Source organism: Macrotis lagotis, chromosome X (genome assembly GCF_037893015.1).
Source record: "Macrotis lagotis isolate mMagLag1 chromosome X, bilby.v1.9.chrom.fasta, whole genome shotgun sequence".
NCBI lineage: Eukaryota > Metazoa > Chordata > Mammalia > Peramelemorphia > Peramelidae > Macrotis > Macrotis lagotis.
The window spans coordinates 52,563,818-52,582,229 of NC_133666.1; positions in this window are offsets into that span (position 1 = coordinate 52,563,818).

Consider the following 18,412-nt stretch of genomic DNA (forward strand, 5'->3'; position numbering starts at 1 on the left):
CCTCTCACTGCAATCCAATTCATGTCTTGTCATGTCATCACCTCCATGATGTTGTCTTCTTCAAGGATGAAGGCCAAACATTATCTGTCTAGGCCTTAGATTCCTCAACTGATGAAAGGAGCAGTTGGGGGGCTAGATGAACTGTGAGGTTCCTTCTAGCTCTAGGCCTGTGATCTTATATTTATTCATGTTAGGAACTACGATGCTGAGGCTCAGAGATGGAAAGTGATGTGCCTAGGGTCACATAGCTAATAAGGATTTGAAACCAGGATGTACTCATCTTGTCCAGAGAGTACTCTAATCCTTATCACAGAAGGGATTCCTAACCTGGGGTACACATAGGGAGTTAGGAAGTATTTGCTAAGTAGTTACATAATCCTATTGAAATATTTCAGAAAATATAAACTCATTTCTAACCAGTGAAGCCACAAAATCTTTCAGGTTGCTTAGAACTTAATCTGTTTTATTTCTCATGTGCACATGCATGGTAAGCTCTATGATTTATTTTTTCTTATTGGCAAAAGGAAATGGAAAAGTTTACTAAAAAAGTCAAAAGTGGGGACCAAAGCCAGTTGGAAATTCTTGCACTACACCATGCTGCCTTTCAGATGATCAGGATGTATCTGGTAATCAAATTCAGAATATTGTAGGAAGACAGAAATCAATCGATAAATATTTCTTTCTTATATGTGTGTGTGTTTGTGTGTACACTATACTAAATTGCTTCCAAACTCATCATATTTTCAAAGGAATCTTAGGACCAGTGAGGGAAATAGTTCCTTTGTTAAAGAAAGTACTCTAAATGAAACAAACATTTTACAAATTTTTAGTTAAACTGAAGCAGTTAGTCAACATACATCTGTTCAGACCCCCACTCTGCGGCAGGCCCTGTACAATGCCACAGATACAAGGAATGGCAAAAGTCATTCTAATGGGGAAGACAACAAGAAAACAGCGTGGACCTATATACAGGCTAAGTAGGAAGAAATCAAGAGGGAGAAGGCATTTGAATTAAGAGGGATGAAGAAGGATTTCTCTAGAAGGTGAAATGTTAGCTGGGACTTGAAGGAAGCAAGGAGGTGGAGATGAAGAGGGAGAGAGTTCTAGGCATGGGGAACAGCCAGAGGAAATGCTAAGAGCCAAGAAGCAGGAAAATATTGGATAACTCATCTTAATTTGTTATATAATCCTAAAAATTTGCTGCTATTTCTCAGTTTAGTAGTTTTTTTCTATTATGACATATCACTACCAGAATGCCAAATTTCACTGTACTTTACCTCATTGGCTGGAATCCATTTGCTTAGGGAATCTATCTAAGGTGTGACTGTTTGCCAAAGATAAGTGATCCTCCTTTGGGCCCTGATCCCAGTTCTAGTTTATCACCCCAAAGAGCTCTACTCAATTTCTGTAGGTATCGATGCATTTTATAAATTTCTTTCCTGACTTCTTTGAAAAGAAATTCCCTTCCTTTACACCACCTCCTCCCTCAAGTAAGAGAACTAAGGTCTCAGAAATCCCTGATTAAAATGTTCAGTTAGATTTTTTTTTTGATCTCATTTGATTACCTTGCCAATGATGCTTTGGTGCTTGAATTTGTAATCAATTATTTAAATTGTTGTATAATTATCCAGTGACATAAAACTTAATCCACCCTCCCCCCACATCTCAATCTCTCAGAAACCCTGGTTTTCTTCAGGACTCAAGCGTTATCTTTCCATTCCTGATCTGCCCAGCTGCTACTGCAGCTCCCTTCCTAATCATTTCAGATTTGTTTTGTCTCTATCTTTGTGTGCTATTTCCTCCATGCATATTGTAAGCTCACTGAGGGAAAGGATATTTCCCTTCTGTCTTTTTATCCTTGGAGCACTTAATAAATTCTTGATGACTGGCTGATTGAAAGATAATTTGGTTGGGAAAAACACTATTACAATTTTCAGGGATATAACCTAGCACAAGTGTAGTACCCTGGTAATACTTAGCACTAATACATAGTAGAATAGACATTCCATTAGTTGGCATGCTCAGGGAGATTTCTAGGTTGACTTTTTTTCCCTTTTTCTTTTCCCTGACTCTGTACCTTGATAGAGTCTGTTCCCTCTGCTCAGTATACACTCCTCTCACATTTTGGCCCTTTGGAATCCTGGGTTTCCTTCAAGGTTCAGCTTGAACATCACCTCTTACATAAAGTCTTTGATTTCTCTTTCCTCTTTTGCCAAAAATTACACAACTCACAGGGAATCCCTCCTCAATATGGGCCATTCTCTGTATCTTCTCCAACACAGTGATAAGCACCCTTGGGGAGCAAGGAGAGCAAGTGCCTTCCTGTTTCATGGATGCCTCACCAAATATTTATCATTAGAGAGTCTTTGAAACAAGTTGACATAGAGAGGGGAGATACATATTTGGAAGAAATACCCACAAGATGATGTTTTGCTCTATTTGTTCAAAAGAATTTTAATATAAAATTAATAATAATAAAAATTAAGTACAATGGGATCTTGGATCCTCTAAAACTTTTGGTTGATAATATAATTGTAAAGATAGACTTTGTTGTGGAATATTGCTTTCCCTAATGCTTTCACTGAGGATGCCCTTGATGAGTAAGTAGGTAGTTCCCATAAGGATTGGAAACAGCTAGGAAAGTAGGCATAGATACTATTCATTATTGATATTCTTTCAGTTGCTTTTATTTGATAATAATAAACTTCAAATTTTCTTTGTCCCTTGACATCTTCCCCTTCTTCAGATAATCTTGTGAATCTATTCTTCCATGCCTTCACCACTGTGGTACTTCTCCTAAGGTTCTCCTCTTTGTCTATTTGGTCTAATCCAATTAGTTTCCCCATCTTTGTTCTCCTTCTACACTGTGGTGTGGGAGCTCAAGTGTGATGACTCTAAACAACTGATTGTTGTAAGAAGACTAAGTCTGTTGCTGGGTCCATGGGCCAAAACAAATCAACAAACATTGATTTAGTGTCTACTATTTGCCATACATTGTGCTGAGGCCTGTTTTAGACAAAAGTGAAACATTCCCATTCATTAGGGAAATTGTGTTCTAATGAAAGATACAACATGTCCACAGGTTTATATAAAGAATAAAATTCACAGAAAATGAATACTTGCAGCTGAGGGATAAAGAAAGCCTGTCCTGTAGAAGGTAGGCCATGGGCTGGGTTTTGAAGGGAACCAGGGATTCCAAGACATAGGGGTAAACAAGGAGTACATTGTGGAGCAATCCCATGGGAGGAATAGAAAAGAGGCCAGTATGAGTGAAACATAGATTGCATGGAGGGAGCCAAATCAGGAATAGAATTAAATGTTAAATAGAGGAATTTATATTTGATCATAAAGGCAAGAGGGAGTCACTGGAGTTTGGGTTGACATGATAAGACCTGAGTTTTAGGGAAAATATCATTCTGGTTGCTCTATGGAAGATGGATGTGAGCACCTCAGAGTTAGAAGGGATGGTTTAAGGTAGGGAGGCCAAATAGGAGGCTAATATCGAAGTGTTGAAGGCCTGAATTAGAGTGGTGGCTGTGTAAACTGAGAGGAAAGGCCTTAAAGGATGAGAGATGTTGAGGAGATAGAAATGACCACATTTGGCAACCGAATAGATAGATGGGGTGAATTTGTGAATTTAGATCACCAAAAATATTAAAGTATAACAAAAAATTTCAAGCATAATAGAAAAATTTGGAAGACAGGTAGGTGAAGTAAGAGAAGAGATAATGAAGAGATAATTGAACATGTAGAGGCAGCTAGGTGACATATTGGATAGAGCATTGGACTTAGAATAAGGATGATCTGAGTTTAAATCCTACCTTAGACACTTACTAGCAATGTGACTAAAGTCACAATCTCTCTCAGTCTCAGTTTCTTCATAATTAAAATATGGATAATAATAACACCCCATAGTGTTGCTGTAAGGACCAAATGAGATAACATATGGAAAGTGTTTTGCAAACTTTAAAATATAGAAATGACAGTTATCATTATGAAAACTATTATATTAATATTATTATATAATGTTATGTTATATAATAATAATGAATAGTATCATTATTATACATCCTGTTGGAAATGCCTAATGGGTGGCTGGTGAGATAGAACAGAAGTTCAGTACAGAGACTTCTTATAGATATATTGAGTTGAGAATCATCTGCTAAAATATATTAATTGAACCCACAGGCACTTAGGAGATGAACAAACAAGAGACTATAGATTGAAAATAGAAGGACCAGTACAGGACCTTGGGACACCCACAGTGAGTGGGTATAACATAAATAATGAATTGGTAAAGGAGACTGAGAAGGTATAACCAACAGATAGGAGAAAACCAGGAGAGTAGTGTTTTATGATAAGCCAGATTGGGGAGAATGGTTGGCTAGCAATGTCAAAATGCTCTTCCATAATTAGGCTTGTAAAAATTATATTCAGTCCATTTAATTTGCACTTGTTCCAACTGTTGACCTCTGTACCCACTTTACATCTCTTTTTTATGTGGCCCATGTAATTTGGACAGGCAGACACTAGCTTCCTTTAGAAATCATACTCATATCTCTTCTCTAGAGCCAGGCTTATAAACAGCAAACCCAAAAGGATTTGGAAAGTAGAGGCAGAATAAATTAGGTTTATTTTAGAGTCACCTACTGGTTTCTTAACCTAGCTGTATCATTTTCTGCCTGGAGGTTTCTTGTCAAATCTAACAGAATGTTGGAAATTATTCTCTTTAGAAAACAATTTATCAAGTATTAAAGTTTTATTGGTCCCAAAACTAAGAGCTCAGTGGGATTCCATTGAAACTTTGATGCTCTCTCACTATGTTTCCATTACTAAATTCAATTTTATTTTTTGATTATGCAATGTTTCACATCACAAAGTAAATGAAGAATGTAGAGTATTCAGATGATGCCATGCAATTGGAATGTGAAACACTTTGAGTTGGTCCATAAGCACCACAAGTAGATAATAAGATGGGTTCAGAAGTAAATAGGTGGAGGAGGGTAGTGATGGATTACCTTTGGGAAACTGTAACATTTATAACTTGCATCTTTTATAACATTCATATTCTCCCACCGATGCCATTCTGTTATCTACTCCCATTTTAAGGGTGAGTTCATCCCATTCACATTCAGAGTTATGCCATTTGGTTGTGAATTACAGGATGGTATGATCTCAGAACAATCTGAATTGCAGGTGACTTAGAGGGTAATGGAGCTATATGACAGGCATAAGGAGACCAATACATGCTACTAAGTGACATAAAAGAGGTCACTAAGGACCCAAATAGCTAGGAAAAGAGGTAGGTCGATCATGTATCCTAAAGAAGGAATGTACTGTATCAACTTTATTTTACTATTCAAGAAATAGCTTCAAATTTATTATTTATTTATTTATTTTTAACATTCTTTTAAAAAAAAATTGAGTTCCAATTTCTCTCCCACCCCCACCCCCCACAGAGAAGGTAAACAATATTATATCAATTATAAATGTGAAATTATGCAAGGCATTTCCATAGTAGCCATATTTTTAAAAGCAAGAAAAATAAAAAGAAAATTGTAATTCAACTTGCCCTCAGAGTTCATCAGTTCTCTCTCCAGAGTTAAATAGCATTTTTTCACCATGAGTCTTTTAGATGTCTTGGATCATTGTACAATACAATGTCTGAAATCATTACATTATTTAGAGCAGCTAAGTTTTCACAGTTGATCATCATTACAATTGCTGAGATTGTGAATCATGATCTCCTAGTTCTGCTCATTTCCTTTTGCATTTGTTCATATAGGTCTTCCGAAGTTTTTTCTGAAAACAACTCCTTGTTATTTTGAATAGCCATCACAACAACCATCACACAGTCTTTGAGATATTGATATTTCTTTTTCCTTATACAGTAGTCTTCTTTTGTTCTATTTAAAGGTAAACATTAGAGAGTATCTTATTCAAGTCCCTCATTTTACAGAGAAAGAAAATGAAACCCAACAGAGGAAATGTTTCTAATGGATGACCAAATCTTATTAGTTCTACTGCTACAATCATCTCTCTCTTTAGCCATCTCCCTTTTTTCCATTCACATAGGCATTATAATAACCTCTTCAAATCTCACCTGGATTATTGCAGTAGATTCATAATTGAAGACGTAGGCCCCAGTGTCTTGCCTCTCCAATCTACCCATCATGAAGATTCCAAAATAAACTCCCCACAGCCATGTCTGACCATGTCACTTCCGGACTAAGGAGCCTTCAAGGGCTCCCTACTGCTGCTAAAATAAAATACGAATCTTCTGCTGGGCATTTAAAGCCCTTCATAAAGTCCTGATTAGCCCTACCTTGTCAGGCTTAATGCACAGGACTACTCTTCTACATTCTAGCAAAAATGGCTGACTTGTTATTGCCCAAACTCAGTACTGGATCCCTTTATCCAGCCTGTTCTGCCGTGTCTGGTATCTGTCCCTGTCTAAACTGCCCCTTCTACAATCCCTCACTTTTTTCAATGTTTCACTCCTATGCCACCTCTGCCAAGAAGACACCCCTGTGTTTTCTCTACCCCTATCCAGTCCACTAGACTGGAATTTCCCAGAAGGCAGAGAACTTTGTATATGGCTATCTCCATTGCCTATCAATCATGGTTTTCTTTTTTAAGTTTTTCCTTTTGTTTTTTGCTTTTTTCTTAAATAAGACTGAGGATTTCATCAGTGTGAGAGCCTCTATGTGTGGGGAGAGCATTATTTCCAATGCAGATATGCACCTACCCTGTGATTGATAATCTTAGCAGTAAGAGATGAAGTAACTCCCCCAGGATCACACAGCCAGTGTCAGCAGATGCCCTCTAACCATCATGCCAAACTTCCACTCTGATTTGTTTTTCAATTTTGCCTTATATACCTACTCACACAGTGCCTAGCATCTTATAAGTGTTTTAGAAAAGCTTGTTGAATTACATTAGATCACCTTGCCTAAAATCACCCTGCAAGTTAGTGATATGGCTCAAATTAAAACCCAAGTCTTCTCCTCGTGCTCTTTGCAGCACAGGTGATGAGACAAGACGGCCGACTGTTTGGGCACAAGATTGACGATGAATCAATCAACAAACATTTATTAAATGTTCACCCTGTATCAGACCCTGTGCATTATCCCTCTAAGTCTGAAATAAATGAATACGCCGCATCCATGCCACTCACACAGACACATGCATTTATAGTGATTGAAGACTTTATATTCACAATATGTTTTCCAATCCCTTTTTACCACTTATTCCTCACAATGGGTCTGAGGTGGGGGTAGGGTCAGTAATATCATTTCTACTTCACAGATAATATACTACATGGAGCCATTGTTACCAGGCATTGAAAATACTGGCATTATTCTACTTTGCATGAGGAAGTGAAGGGGGGCATGACAAATATATTCCAAGAGAAAAATAAATCATGTCTGACCAGAAGCTTTTAGTATTTGCATATGGTAAGATATTCCGTATATAAGCTATATTATCTAAACTGGGCCTGGAGTCAGCATTTGATGCATATAATATGTTAATTCACTGACCTCTTCTAGGGTTATAGAAAAAATGCCTTCTTTCCTTCCTCCCTAGAATTCCATCCAACCCATCTTATTACAGCTCAGAGAGTCATCTTTGACCCATTATTTCTGAATAAGATTCCTAATGCAAACCATAGAGGAAAAGATTATGATTTCTTCTGGGGTTCATTAAATGATGCTTGCAGTGGCTGATGTAGAAGTCTGTATACAAGGCTTGGGGACCATTCCTCCCTCTTTTGAGAAGGCAACATAGAATAGCAGACAAAAACAAAGAATAAACAAACAAATAAAAACTAGGTCAAGAGTCAAGAGTCTAGAGATTTGGGTGCCTCCAGTTTCAAGGCCTAAAGCTACAACTTGTACAATATGAGGCCATGAGCAAATCACTTAATCTCCATGTTCCTCATTTTGCTCTGCAAAATTTAATTCAGTATATTTATTTTTTGTCAGTTTGTTTTTATTTTTTAAGGTTTTGTAAGGCAAATGGGGTTAAGTGGCTTGCCCAAGGCCATACAGCTAGTTAATTATTAAGTGTCTGAGATCGGATTTGAACCCAGGTACTCCTGACTCCAGGGCCGGTGCTTTATCTACTACGCCACCTAGCCACCCAAATTCAATATATTTATAAAGTGTCTTTATAAACTTCACCAAACACTGTGCACTGAAGTAGAGAGACAAAGATGCAAAGCAATTCCTGCCTTCAAATAAAGGTGTTGGGGGGCGGGCAGGAAGACAAAAAGTAAACCAGAAAATGATGTCTATAAATTACTATATGCTGATGTCAAGAAGTGGAGAACCCTAACAATGGATGAGGAGATAAGGAGAGGATTGGTATGAGAGCTGGCACCTGAGCTATGGTTTGACAAAAACCTGAAGATCCTATGAGTTTTCAAGGAAGGAATGCATTGCTTACATGGGGGAACACTCATCCAAGGTTGGCAATGTCTTTTGCATGGACAAAGAACAGGAGAGACCTAGAAAACTGGGAAAGGGGTGGGAGCTAGACTGTTACGGTTGTTGTCATTTAACCTTTTTCACTTGTGTTCAGCTCTTTGTGATCCTAGATCATTTTACAGTAGAAGAAACTGAGGTAAATGTCTTGCCCAGTGTCTCACAGCTAGTAAGAGTCTGAGGTTGGATTTGAACTCAGGATGATAAGTCTTCCTGTTTCCAAGTCCAGCACTCTGTACTCTATGGTACCATTGAGTCACTCCATTCCTAGTTATAAATCTGAAATATTCTAGCTCTATCAGTTTTCAGACAGTTAAGACTACTAGAAATTTTTCTTCAAATTTTCACAGTTAGAAACAACAGCTATTCTGTCATTTCCACTATAAATTTTTCAACACATTGACTCCAAATGGTGGCCTAAAGGAAACGAGTAAAAAAATGTTAGCATATCCCAAACTGTGGAGTTCCCTCCCCCCCCCAAAATACTTAGCCTTGTACAGTTAGGAAAGGCAGACAAAGTGAAAAAGATTTTTTTAGTTTTGGCACCTTGGCAAATGCCAAGGACTTTAGGACACTGGAGATGAATAACTGTTGGAGGGGCAGAAATCCCCACAGCATTCCCCTGGGAGGTTTGCTCTGAACCTGTGCCTGGTGAGATCTGATTCTGGCAAGATATCTACTACCATCCAATGGGAAGAAGAAAAGCCTCTGGGAACTGAGTCTGAGTGTGCAGGAGCTGTTAGGTGGAACCTTCAGCAAAGGGAAACTGTACCTGTCAGGAGTGGCCATATCAGTTTCTTATATTTATCTTTCCTTATTTAAATCAAAGGTTCTTTACTTTTTTTGGCCTATGGATTCTTCTCAAGATGTTTTTTAATGCATAAAAGAAAACCCATAGGATTACCATTATATTGAAATAGGGTTAACAAAATCTTTTTTAAAAAACAAGTTCATGGACCTCACATTAAGAACCTCTATTTTAAAGGTTTTGTTTATCACAAAAAAGCAATTGTGAGAATTTCTTAACTAGAGGCCATGCTAGTCTGGGCAGATTTATTGGGATAAGTTGAAAGGAGGTGAATGGGGACTGCACTGTGGAGAAAGAAAATAAATTCAAAGTTTTGACCAACCAATGTCGGCCAGTGCCAAGGCCACAGAAAAAGGGAATGATTGATTTCATTTTACAAATTCCCAAGGCAGAGAGAGATCCCATGAGCTAGTAGCTGGTAGTTCTGGGAGAATCTCCACCTAGCTGAAGGCCACCTCTGAGATGGGGCCTTCCTTTGTTCCTTTCATAGGGGAGAAGTTGAGGGAAGGAGTGAGAAAATCATCACTCTCAAAGGGAAGGAGAGTCTAGACTACAAAAAAGGTGGGGTTTTGTTTTTTGTTGGGTAGGGAAGGTATAAGTACTATTAACCCCACCACACCCCATTGGAATGAAGAAGACCTCTGCTGTCAAGGCCAGAAGTGTCAAACTGGCCTGGGAGGGCCTCAAGTACCCTTTAGAGCTCTTGAATGCTAACCAGATTCAAATACTATTGGAAGATACTTATCAAAATAAATAAAAATTCAATCACAACATACATAATGTTAATTTGTGGTTTTCTAATTCAATATACAGCCAGCAGAGATTCACTTCTATTTGAATGTGATCCCAGTGGAGAGGACTTAGATTACATCTATATATTTGGTCATCTTCTCATTTATATTACTTTCATCTGTACACGGATTATCACCCCTCTCTCTTATTGATTTTCTTTGAGCTTCAATTTACAATTATGTAAAATGGAGAGTAAAGGAGGCTATTAGTAGTTGGCTTCAAAGACTTCATTCATTCATGTGTATATTAACATGCATTTATTAACTAGGTACTATATACCAAAAACCGTGCTAGAGGGATACAAAGACAGAAACAAAACCATACCTGCCCTCAGCGAGGTTACATTTTAATCTGGGAAATAAAATGTACACAGGGAAAAAAAGTAAATTTGAAGTGAATTCTGGAGGCGAATGAAGGGAAGGAATCTGGCTAGGCCACCTGTAGGAGGAAGCTATGGATTTTTTTGGGAAGAGGTGAGGAAGGAAAGCATTGCAGGCATGGATCATAGCCAGTGCAATAGAGAGGCAGAAGACAGAATACGGTTTATGGAAAACAGCTAGCTTGTTAGTCAGTTATATTCAGTTCTTCATGACCCCACAGACCATAGAATGTCAATGTTGTCCATGGGGTTTACTTGGCAAAGACACCCAATTGCTTTGCTATTTCTTTCTCCAAAATACCAAGCAGGCCAGTTTCATTCAGAACATGGAAGGAAGTCAGATTGTGATGTTCTTGAAAAGTCAACAAAGAGGCCATGGGCAGCAGGATCTCACCTACTAATGCTTCTTAAAGGAGGGAGGCCAGTCTCAAAGGAGGTCAGATTGTTGAGTGAAGGGAAGTTACAGGTGGGTTCTCACCTACTCCTGGCCCAGGGAAGAAAAGGAGGTAGAAAAGGAGTAGCTGCTCCTGAAGAAGGTTAAATTTTAGAGAAGCCAGGCTGCCCGAACTACAAGAAGATGTAAGAAGTGTTAGAACGTAAGGTATTTATTAACAATGTATAATGGGGGCGGCTAGGTGATGCAGTAGATAGAGCACTGGCCCTGGAGTCAGGAGGACCTGAGTTCAAATCTGGCATCAGACACTTAATAATTACCTAGCTGTGTGGCCTTGGGCAAGCTGCTTAACCTCATTTACCTTGCAAAAACATAAAATAAACCCAATGTATAATGAGGGTCATTTTATGAAGGATGTTCAGAGTTGTCCTAAGTTCTCTTTGACCAAGTGGCAACTTGGGAATCTTCTTCCAGCTATGAGTGACTTAGGGCTATTTGAGATAGCAAAGAATTCCCTTTACTGGTCATTGAAAAAGGATTGCTGATGATTCAGTAGATATTAAAACGGTAGCAGTTCCCCCATTTGGGTTCTCTTCAATTCCGGCTCTGAATTGTGTCAGAGCTATTTTTAGTGCTTTCCACAAGGGCTGAGGAGAAAGGAAGCTTGGCCTAGTCCTCACCCCATCACCATTATTTTGAGCACATGGGTATCTACAATACATCTTACCTAGATGAGACAGAACCTGAGCCTGGAAGCTTTTAGGCTCTTTATCTCTATCAGTCTATCGGTCTGTCTATCTATCAGCTCTATTTATCTGTCTAACATCACTATCCATCCATAAATCTACATATAAACATATACACACATGTATGATTTTTTCCTCCTATCTTAGGTTATCAAATATCAATCCCAAGATACTTGTCTCCAAACTTTGAGGCTGACCTTGGAAGTTTTACAGATTGAGATAAATAACAATCATATAAAAAAGACCTCCTGAGTCTTTGTGATTGTAGCTTCCTAGAGGCAAAAGGAAGTATCCCTGGCAACTACTCTTAATGCTTTTGGAGAAGACAACTGCCAACAAGGATTGACCCAAACCTAGACTGTTTTAGCACAAGATGTGGAATGAAAAATGTTTGACCATGCTGAGCCAAGATGAAATGCAAAATGCCTTACCGGCACTGCTGTAATATAAAAGAGGAGTTGCAGAATTGGTGTTTTACAGAATAACAGATTTGTTTTAAGTCATATGTGTCCCATAACATTTCTTATATATAGGAAATAAAAATCTGTCCTATATCTTCTTCATATTGTACATCGAGTAGCTTTTTATTGCACCTTTGAGAGACACCTAGATGTGAAACAAAACTTAAAGAGCCTAAGAAAAGGATGTTTATCAAGAGAGGCCAGTCTCCTCAGTACTGAACGGGGTCTGGTTTTCATTTCTGGATATAGAATTGAAAGGGGTTCCTCAATGGGAAAGGAATGGGTACAATAACCCAATGCCTTTGGATGTTACCCTGATTTTCAATATTAGAAATAAAAGGAAATTCCCTATGGTACAACTGAAAAGGGTGAGTAGGGATGGCATGTTTGAGTATGAAAGAGAGTAATAGCAGGGGAGGAGAGCTTCATTCCTTCTCTAAAATTCTAGACAAGTTACTTCCCCTGTTTGCCTCAGTTTCCTCAACCATATAATGAGAAGAAGAATAATAGCATTTACCTGCCAGGATTGTTGTGAAGAACAAATGCGATCATTTTAAAACACTTAGCACAGTGACTACTACATGGTAACATTATATAAGTTATTATTGCTGTTGTCATTCTGTTCCCAAAAATAAGTCATCTCTGATGTTACAAGTTTCTTTCAGGCTTCTATTTTTTCCTGAGAAACATTCAGGAGGTACATTGATAGCACGGTCAACATTTTTTCCACTTAAGTTCCCCTTTGAGGTATAACAACTTCTACACTGAGGGAGGCTGGGGGGCCTTGCCAGCATTGGGATAATACCCCATCGGATATCACAACACATAATAATAACAGTAAGAAACAACAACACATAAATCACTTTATAAATAAGTAAAACACTTTATAAATAATGTCTCATTTGATTCTTGCTAACAAATTTGTAAGTACTGCTATTATTTCATTTTGCTTTTGAGGAAACTGAGGCAAGAAGAGGTAAAGTCATATATCTAAGTAAGTATCTGAGGCTGAATTTGAACTCAGGTCCTCCTAACTCCACTTCTGGCACTCCATCCCTTGTGCAACCTAGCCAGCATACAGGGAGCAAGTTTTGTTGAAAGTGGCTACCAACTACTCCAGAGTTAGCAGACATGGTTTGTGGAGCTGCAGACTTCTGTGGAGTGATGTATCCTAATTATCTCTAGCCTTGTAAGTCTTACCTATACGCTCCTTCTATCACTGTGTAATTTGAACTCCAGTCATAATGGGTTAAAGCAACAATGCCTAAGCCTGGTTCTTGTTGGGAAGTCTGCTGGGAAGGCTAATACTATAGAAATATAAGGGAGTGATACCTGCAGTAATGCCATACACAGAATCTGTGTGAAGTAAATGCCCACTGAATGAATGAACTGAAATCTAACACATCACAGATCTTACCTATAAGGGGGACTGATAATAGACCTAAACATATGGGGGGAGAAGGGACCCCACTCAGTCTTGTTTAAGTGGCCAGAGGTTGGACATTAGGTAATTAAAAGTACTCAATCTCTTTCTTATTACTGTGGCTTAGAACTTTCCAGATGATTATAAAGATTAGGAAAGTTATATTGATATGAATAAGAAGTCTCTGAGGAACCTTGCTGTAGTCCAGGGACAATGGTATTGATGATGACAGTGATAACCTTCAGGTCCTACAAATGCACTGCCCTTTCTCTCAATGTGAAAGGTGGAAACCTTTGGAAAAATTCCAAATGAAAACACTGGCCATTGATTTTGTCATTAAGCTATGGTGTTTGGGGCAGGTCAGCTCCAGACCTCAGTACTTAATGATTGAACAGGTTGACCTTCTCTTGCTCAGACCTTGGGCTTCCCAGGCAAATTAACCTTTGTCTCTCCTCCAGGCAATGACAAAACAAAACCAACTGATAATGTTCACTTTGGATGATCCAACTGAGTGATAAAATTGACCAAACTGACTTAGGGATAGGTGAGAGCTAAGCACTTAATGATGAGCCCTTAAATTTCAAAAGCTATTTATAGTTTTTAAAACATGTGTGATCATCAGAACAGCTATTACTAGTCCCATTTTCCAGGTGAAGAAACTAAGATCCATCTTTACACAACTGCAGTTAGGTGTTGTGGTGGACACAGAATTGCATCTGTGGTCTGGAAAATTTGAGTTTGATTTCTGCCTCAGAGACTTACTAGTTGTATAGCCCTGGGCAAGTCACTTAACTTTTATTAGCCTCAGTTCCCTGATCTGGAAAAGGGGAGTAATAATAACACCTACTTCCCATGATTACTGTGAGAATCAAATGAAGTGATATACATAAAGAACTTTGCAAACCTTAAAAATGATATATATATATATATGCTAGCTAGCTATTAAATCTATATTTCTTAACCAGAGGTCTAGGGCTTCTCTGTGACCTCCATAATAAAATACAAACTCCTCAGGTATTAAAGTCCTTCACAGACTCCAGCCTACTTTTCTGGGTTCATCTCTTTTGGGAGGCCAGCTTTCTGACAAAACTGACAGATTGTTGTTGTTCATACAACATTCCCTCTCTCATACCTGTCTATCTCTCTGAGTCTGTACCCACCCATCCCTGCCTAGATTTCCCTAAAGAATCCATTGGAGACAACACAGAACCAAAAGTCAGAGGTCTTGTGTTCAAACTCCATCTTTGACTTTACAATCTATGTGACACTGGGCAAGTTATTTAAGCTCCCTGGGCCTCAGTTTCCTCATATATGAAACGAGGGGCTTGGGCTTGATGGTCTCCAAAGTTTTTGTTTGTCCTTCATTTTCAAAGAAGACCAATGACACCATGATGTTGGGGTAAAATAGTGGATGATAGGTAATGTTTGACTTGAGTGAATTGGATTTAAGTGAGGAAAAGTTGTACAAAATCATCAGCTTCACTCTCTCTTCTAAAGTCATCAAAGTCCAGTGGCAGGGCAATAATCACAATGAGGGGTACAGTGGATAGAGCATACTCCCTAGAGTCAAGATGACCTGAGTTCAAATCTCACTCAGACACTTGACACCTACTAGCTGACTGATCTTGGGCAAGTCACTTAACCCCATTGCTTCAGAAAAACTGGAAACAAAGATTGGCAAGTCACTTACTTGGGACTGCCTCATAAAAATGTCAAGATGATCAGCAAAGGTCCAAGATGCAGTGGATGATCTTGGCATCTTTGATGGCTGATCGAGTTCTAAGTGCTCCACAGCACAGTGTTCTTATCCTCCCATTCTACGAGGGAAAGTCTTCACATGCTTGGGGTTGACATCCCCATAAATTACTGATGGGTTTGAGGCTTATCTGCAGTCTGGTTTGGTCTGTTTGCTGAATTGGTTTTACCAGGACGTGGCCACTCTGAGTGCTCTAGCTTCTTGGAGCCACAAGTGAGAGTTGGGGGGCAGGTGGAAGCAGCTCTCACACCAGAGGAGCAAATCCCATCCCATTCAGACCCATAGCATCTCCTATGGAATTTCTATTCTGATACCCCTAATTTCCAAAGCTTTGACTCCCTCCCAATGACCTTGGATTGATTTCCTGTGCATTTTGCATTTAATTAACTTTGTCATTTCTGTTCAGAAGAATGGATACTCTTTGAAGGTCAGGACTGTTTAATTTTTGACTTTGTATATGTAGTGTTTAGCACAGGACAGAGTTGTAAGTTAAGTGCCTAATAATTGGGGAATCCTTCCCTGAAAGGAAAACCTCCCTATATCAATGTTTCTTTTACACAGTTATTTAGATATCCAAATGTAATATGGCTTTGGACAGAACACTCTGTGTGGTTCTTGTCAAACTCTAACCCTAACTGGAGGGGGAATGAGGACTACTTCTAGTTATGTGTGACTGTGTCATGAGAGGAAGTGGTTGCAATGAAGATGAGACTGTCCTAAATTAATTGGCGAACCAGAAAAGCTGATGACTCAATGAACCTTTTATAATTGTTCATTTCTGGCCAAGTGTTGTCTTGGCTGTGGTGTTCTACCTGGCAAGACATGACTCCCATGAGGAGTAGAAAAGGACCATCATAGTGAACCTTGATATCATGGAAATCCCATCTCTGCTCTAGTTTGCCTTTACCCCTTTATACTTGTTTGATACTAACTTTAGGCAAGAATACCTTGAGGTCATGTTCTAAGGACCTGATAATTACAGAAGATCCATGAGACCCATCTGTATTCTCATCATCAATTGGAGCTGAATGGTAGTGGCAGTGGAATTCACCAAGGCAGCAGTGACAGAGAACAGTAGAAGTGTCTGCACTAGAGAGAAGAGCCACCAAAAGAAATAAGAAAGTTGGTTATTTGACCAGAGTGCAGACATAAAATAGGAAGTGAATAATTAGAAATATTGTACAACTGCAATATGGTCTAATGAGACTAAATGCTAACTTCCCAATTAATTATAATGTTAGGTTGCTGAAACACTTTTAATCCTACTAATTCTGTAATTCTTCCATGTGTACTAATTCTAAGATTCTTCCATGGTTGGCATTGTTTCTGTGTAAGAAAAAAACTACCCATTCATTACATCATTCATGTTAAAAATTGAGTATCTTTTTATTTCACCAACTGTTGGGGAACCGGAACCCTTTGGACTTTTTGGATTGGGACTGCTAGGTGGTACTGGAGTAGATAAAGTGCCAGTTTTGGAATCAGGAAGATTCATTGTCATGAGTTCAAATCTAAAGTTAGATACTTGCTAGCTATGTAAACCAAGACAAATCACTTAACCCTGTTTGCTTCAGTTTCCTTTCCTATAAAATGATCTGGAAAAGGAAATGGCAAACCACTCCAGTACCTTTGTCAAGAAAACTCCAAATGGGGACATGAAGAGTTGGACATGACTGAAAAATGACTAAGCAACATCAACAACTCGGACTATCAATCCATAACTATTGTAATTATAATTCCAAGGCAGAGAGGGTTGTTCTTAGTGAACCAAGAAATATGAGAATAGAGAACCAAATCCCCCTAATTAGAGGAAGGCTCCCCTAGCAATAAACCTGGGACACAATTCTCAATTGCTATATACAGAATAGGGAGTGTTAAAGGTCACCAATTCTTTCTATCTCCGCCAAGTAGTGTCTCAATGCTACACAGATAACTATTTTTTATTGTTATTACTATTTAACTGGCATGGCATATTTGATCATATTATTAATAGGCCAATTATTATGCCTGCTGATGTGGGCATGCCTGTCACCATCACAGCTCTCCGACAATTTAGTAGTGGATGTTGCAGACCATAGTGGAAGACCCTAGTGGAAAGTCAGCATGATAGAGCCGAGAAGATAGTGAACTTGGAATCAGGGAGGTCTGGTTTCCAGTTCTACCTTAGATGCTTAGTAACTGAATAAAAAGTCCTTCCCCAGGTCTCAGCTTCCTCATGTGTAAAATGGTCCCTTCCAAATCTAAATCTATGACCCTTTGGCTCTACAATATTAAAAGTAACTTTCCAACATTCTTAAAAATAATGTCCACTGCTTCACTATGCTCTGTTGTTGTGTTGATCATGCTAGAAGGAGCACTGGGCTGGGAGCTGAAAGATCTGGCCTCTAGCAGCCACTATCTCCAACATAAACTTGGGCAGCCTTATTCTATTCTCAACCCCACCTATAAAATGAAGGGGGCTAGCCTGAGTGATCTCAAAGGTCTTCTCACTTCTCACAAATTCTGATTTGATTTTTTTAAATAGTTCAACAACTCCTAAGTGCTATCCTGCCTTTTTATTAAAAAATAAATTACAAATATAGTTTTCAACATTCCTTTTTTGTAAGGTTTTGAGTTTCATGTTTTTGTCCCATTCTTTTTCCCTTCTTCCCTCCTTTAGACAGAGAGTAGTCTCATAATGGTTATATGTTTCTTACTATGATGAACATAGTTCCTTATTAGTCATGTTGTGAAAGAAGTGATTTAATGACAGGAATGCCCACAGGAATTCCCCACCCCACTTCCATGATTTCAAATTGTGGGAACTTTTAATGGTAATTGATCTATCTGGTCATTGCCACAGAGTCAAGGAGGTGGGAAGGTCTTCACCTAAAGAACCAGTATCAGTTCCCCACCTAGTTGAAAACTGGGAATATCTGAAGTTAGGCCAGGTCTCTGTGTTCAGTTCATTACTAATTTGCTAATAGAGCTAGGAATGGCAGAGCATTTTACCAATAAGGCATTTAAGAGAGACAAAAAGGAATCTTAAAGAAACCAAAGACAATGAGGGGGGTAGGCTTTTAGAGATAGATTCTTCTGTAGGCAGAGAAAGGAAACTTTCAGAACTAGACTGTATGAACTCCTGAGAAATGTAGTTTCAAGGAGATAGTATTGTGTTGTTTGTTTTT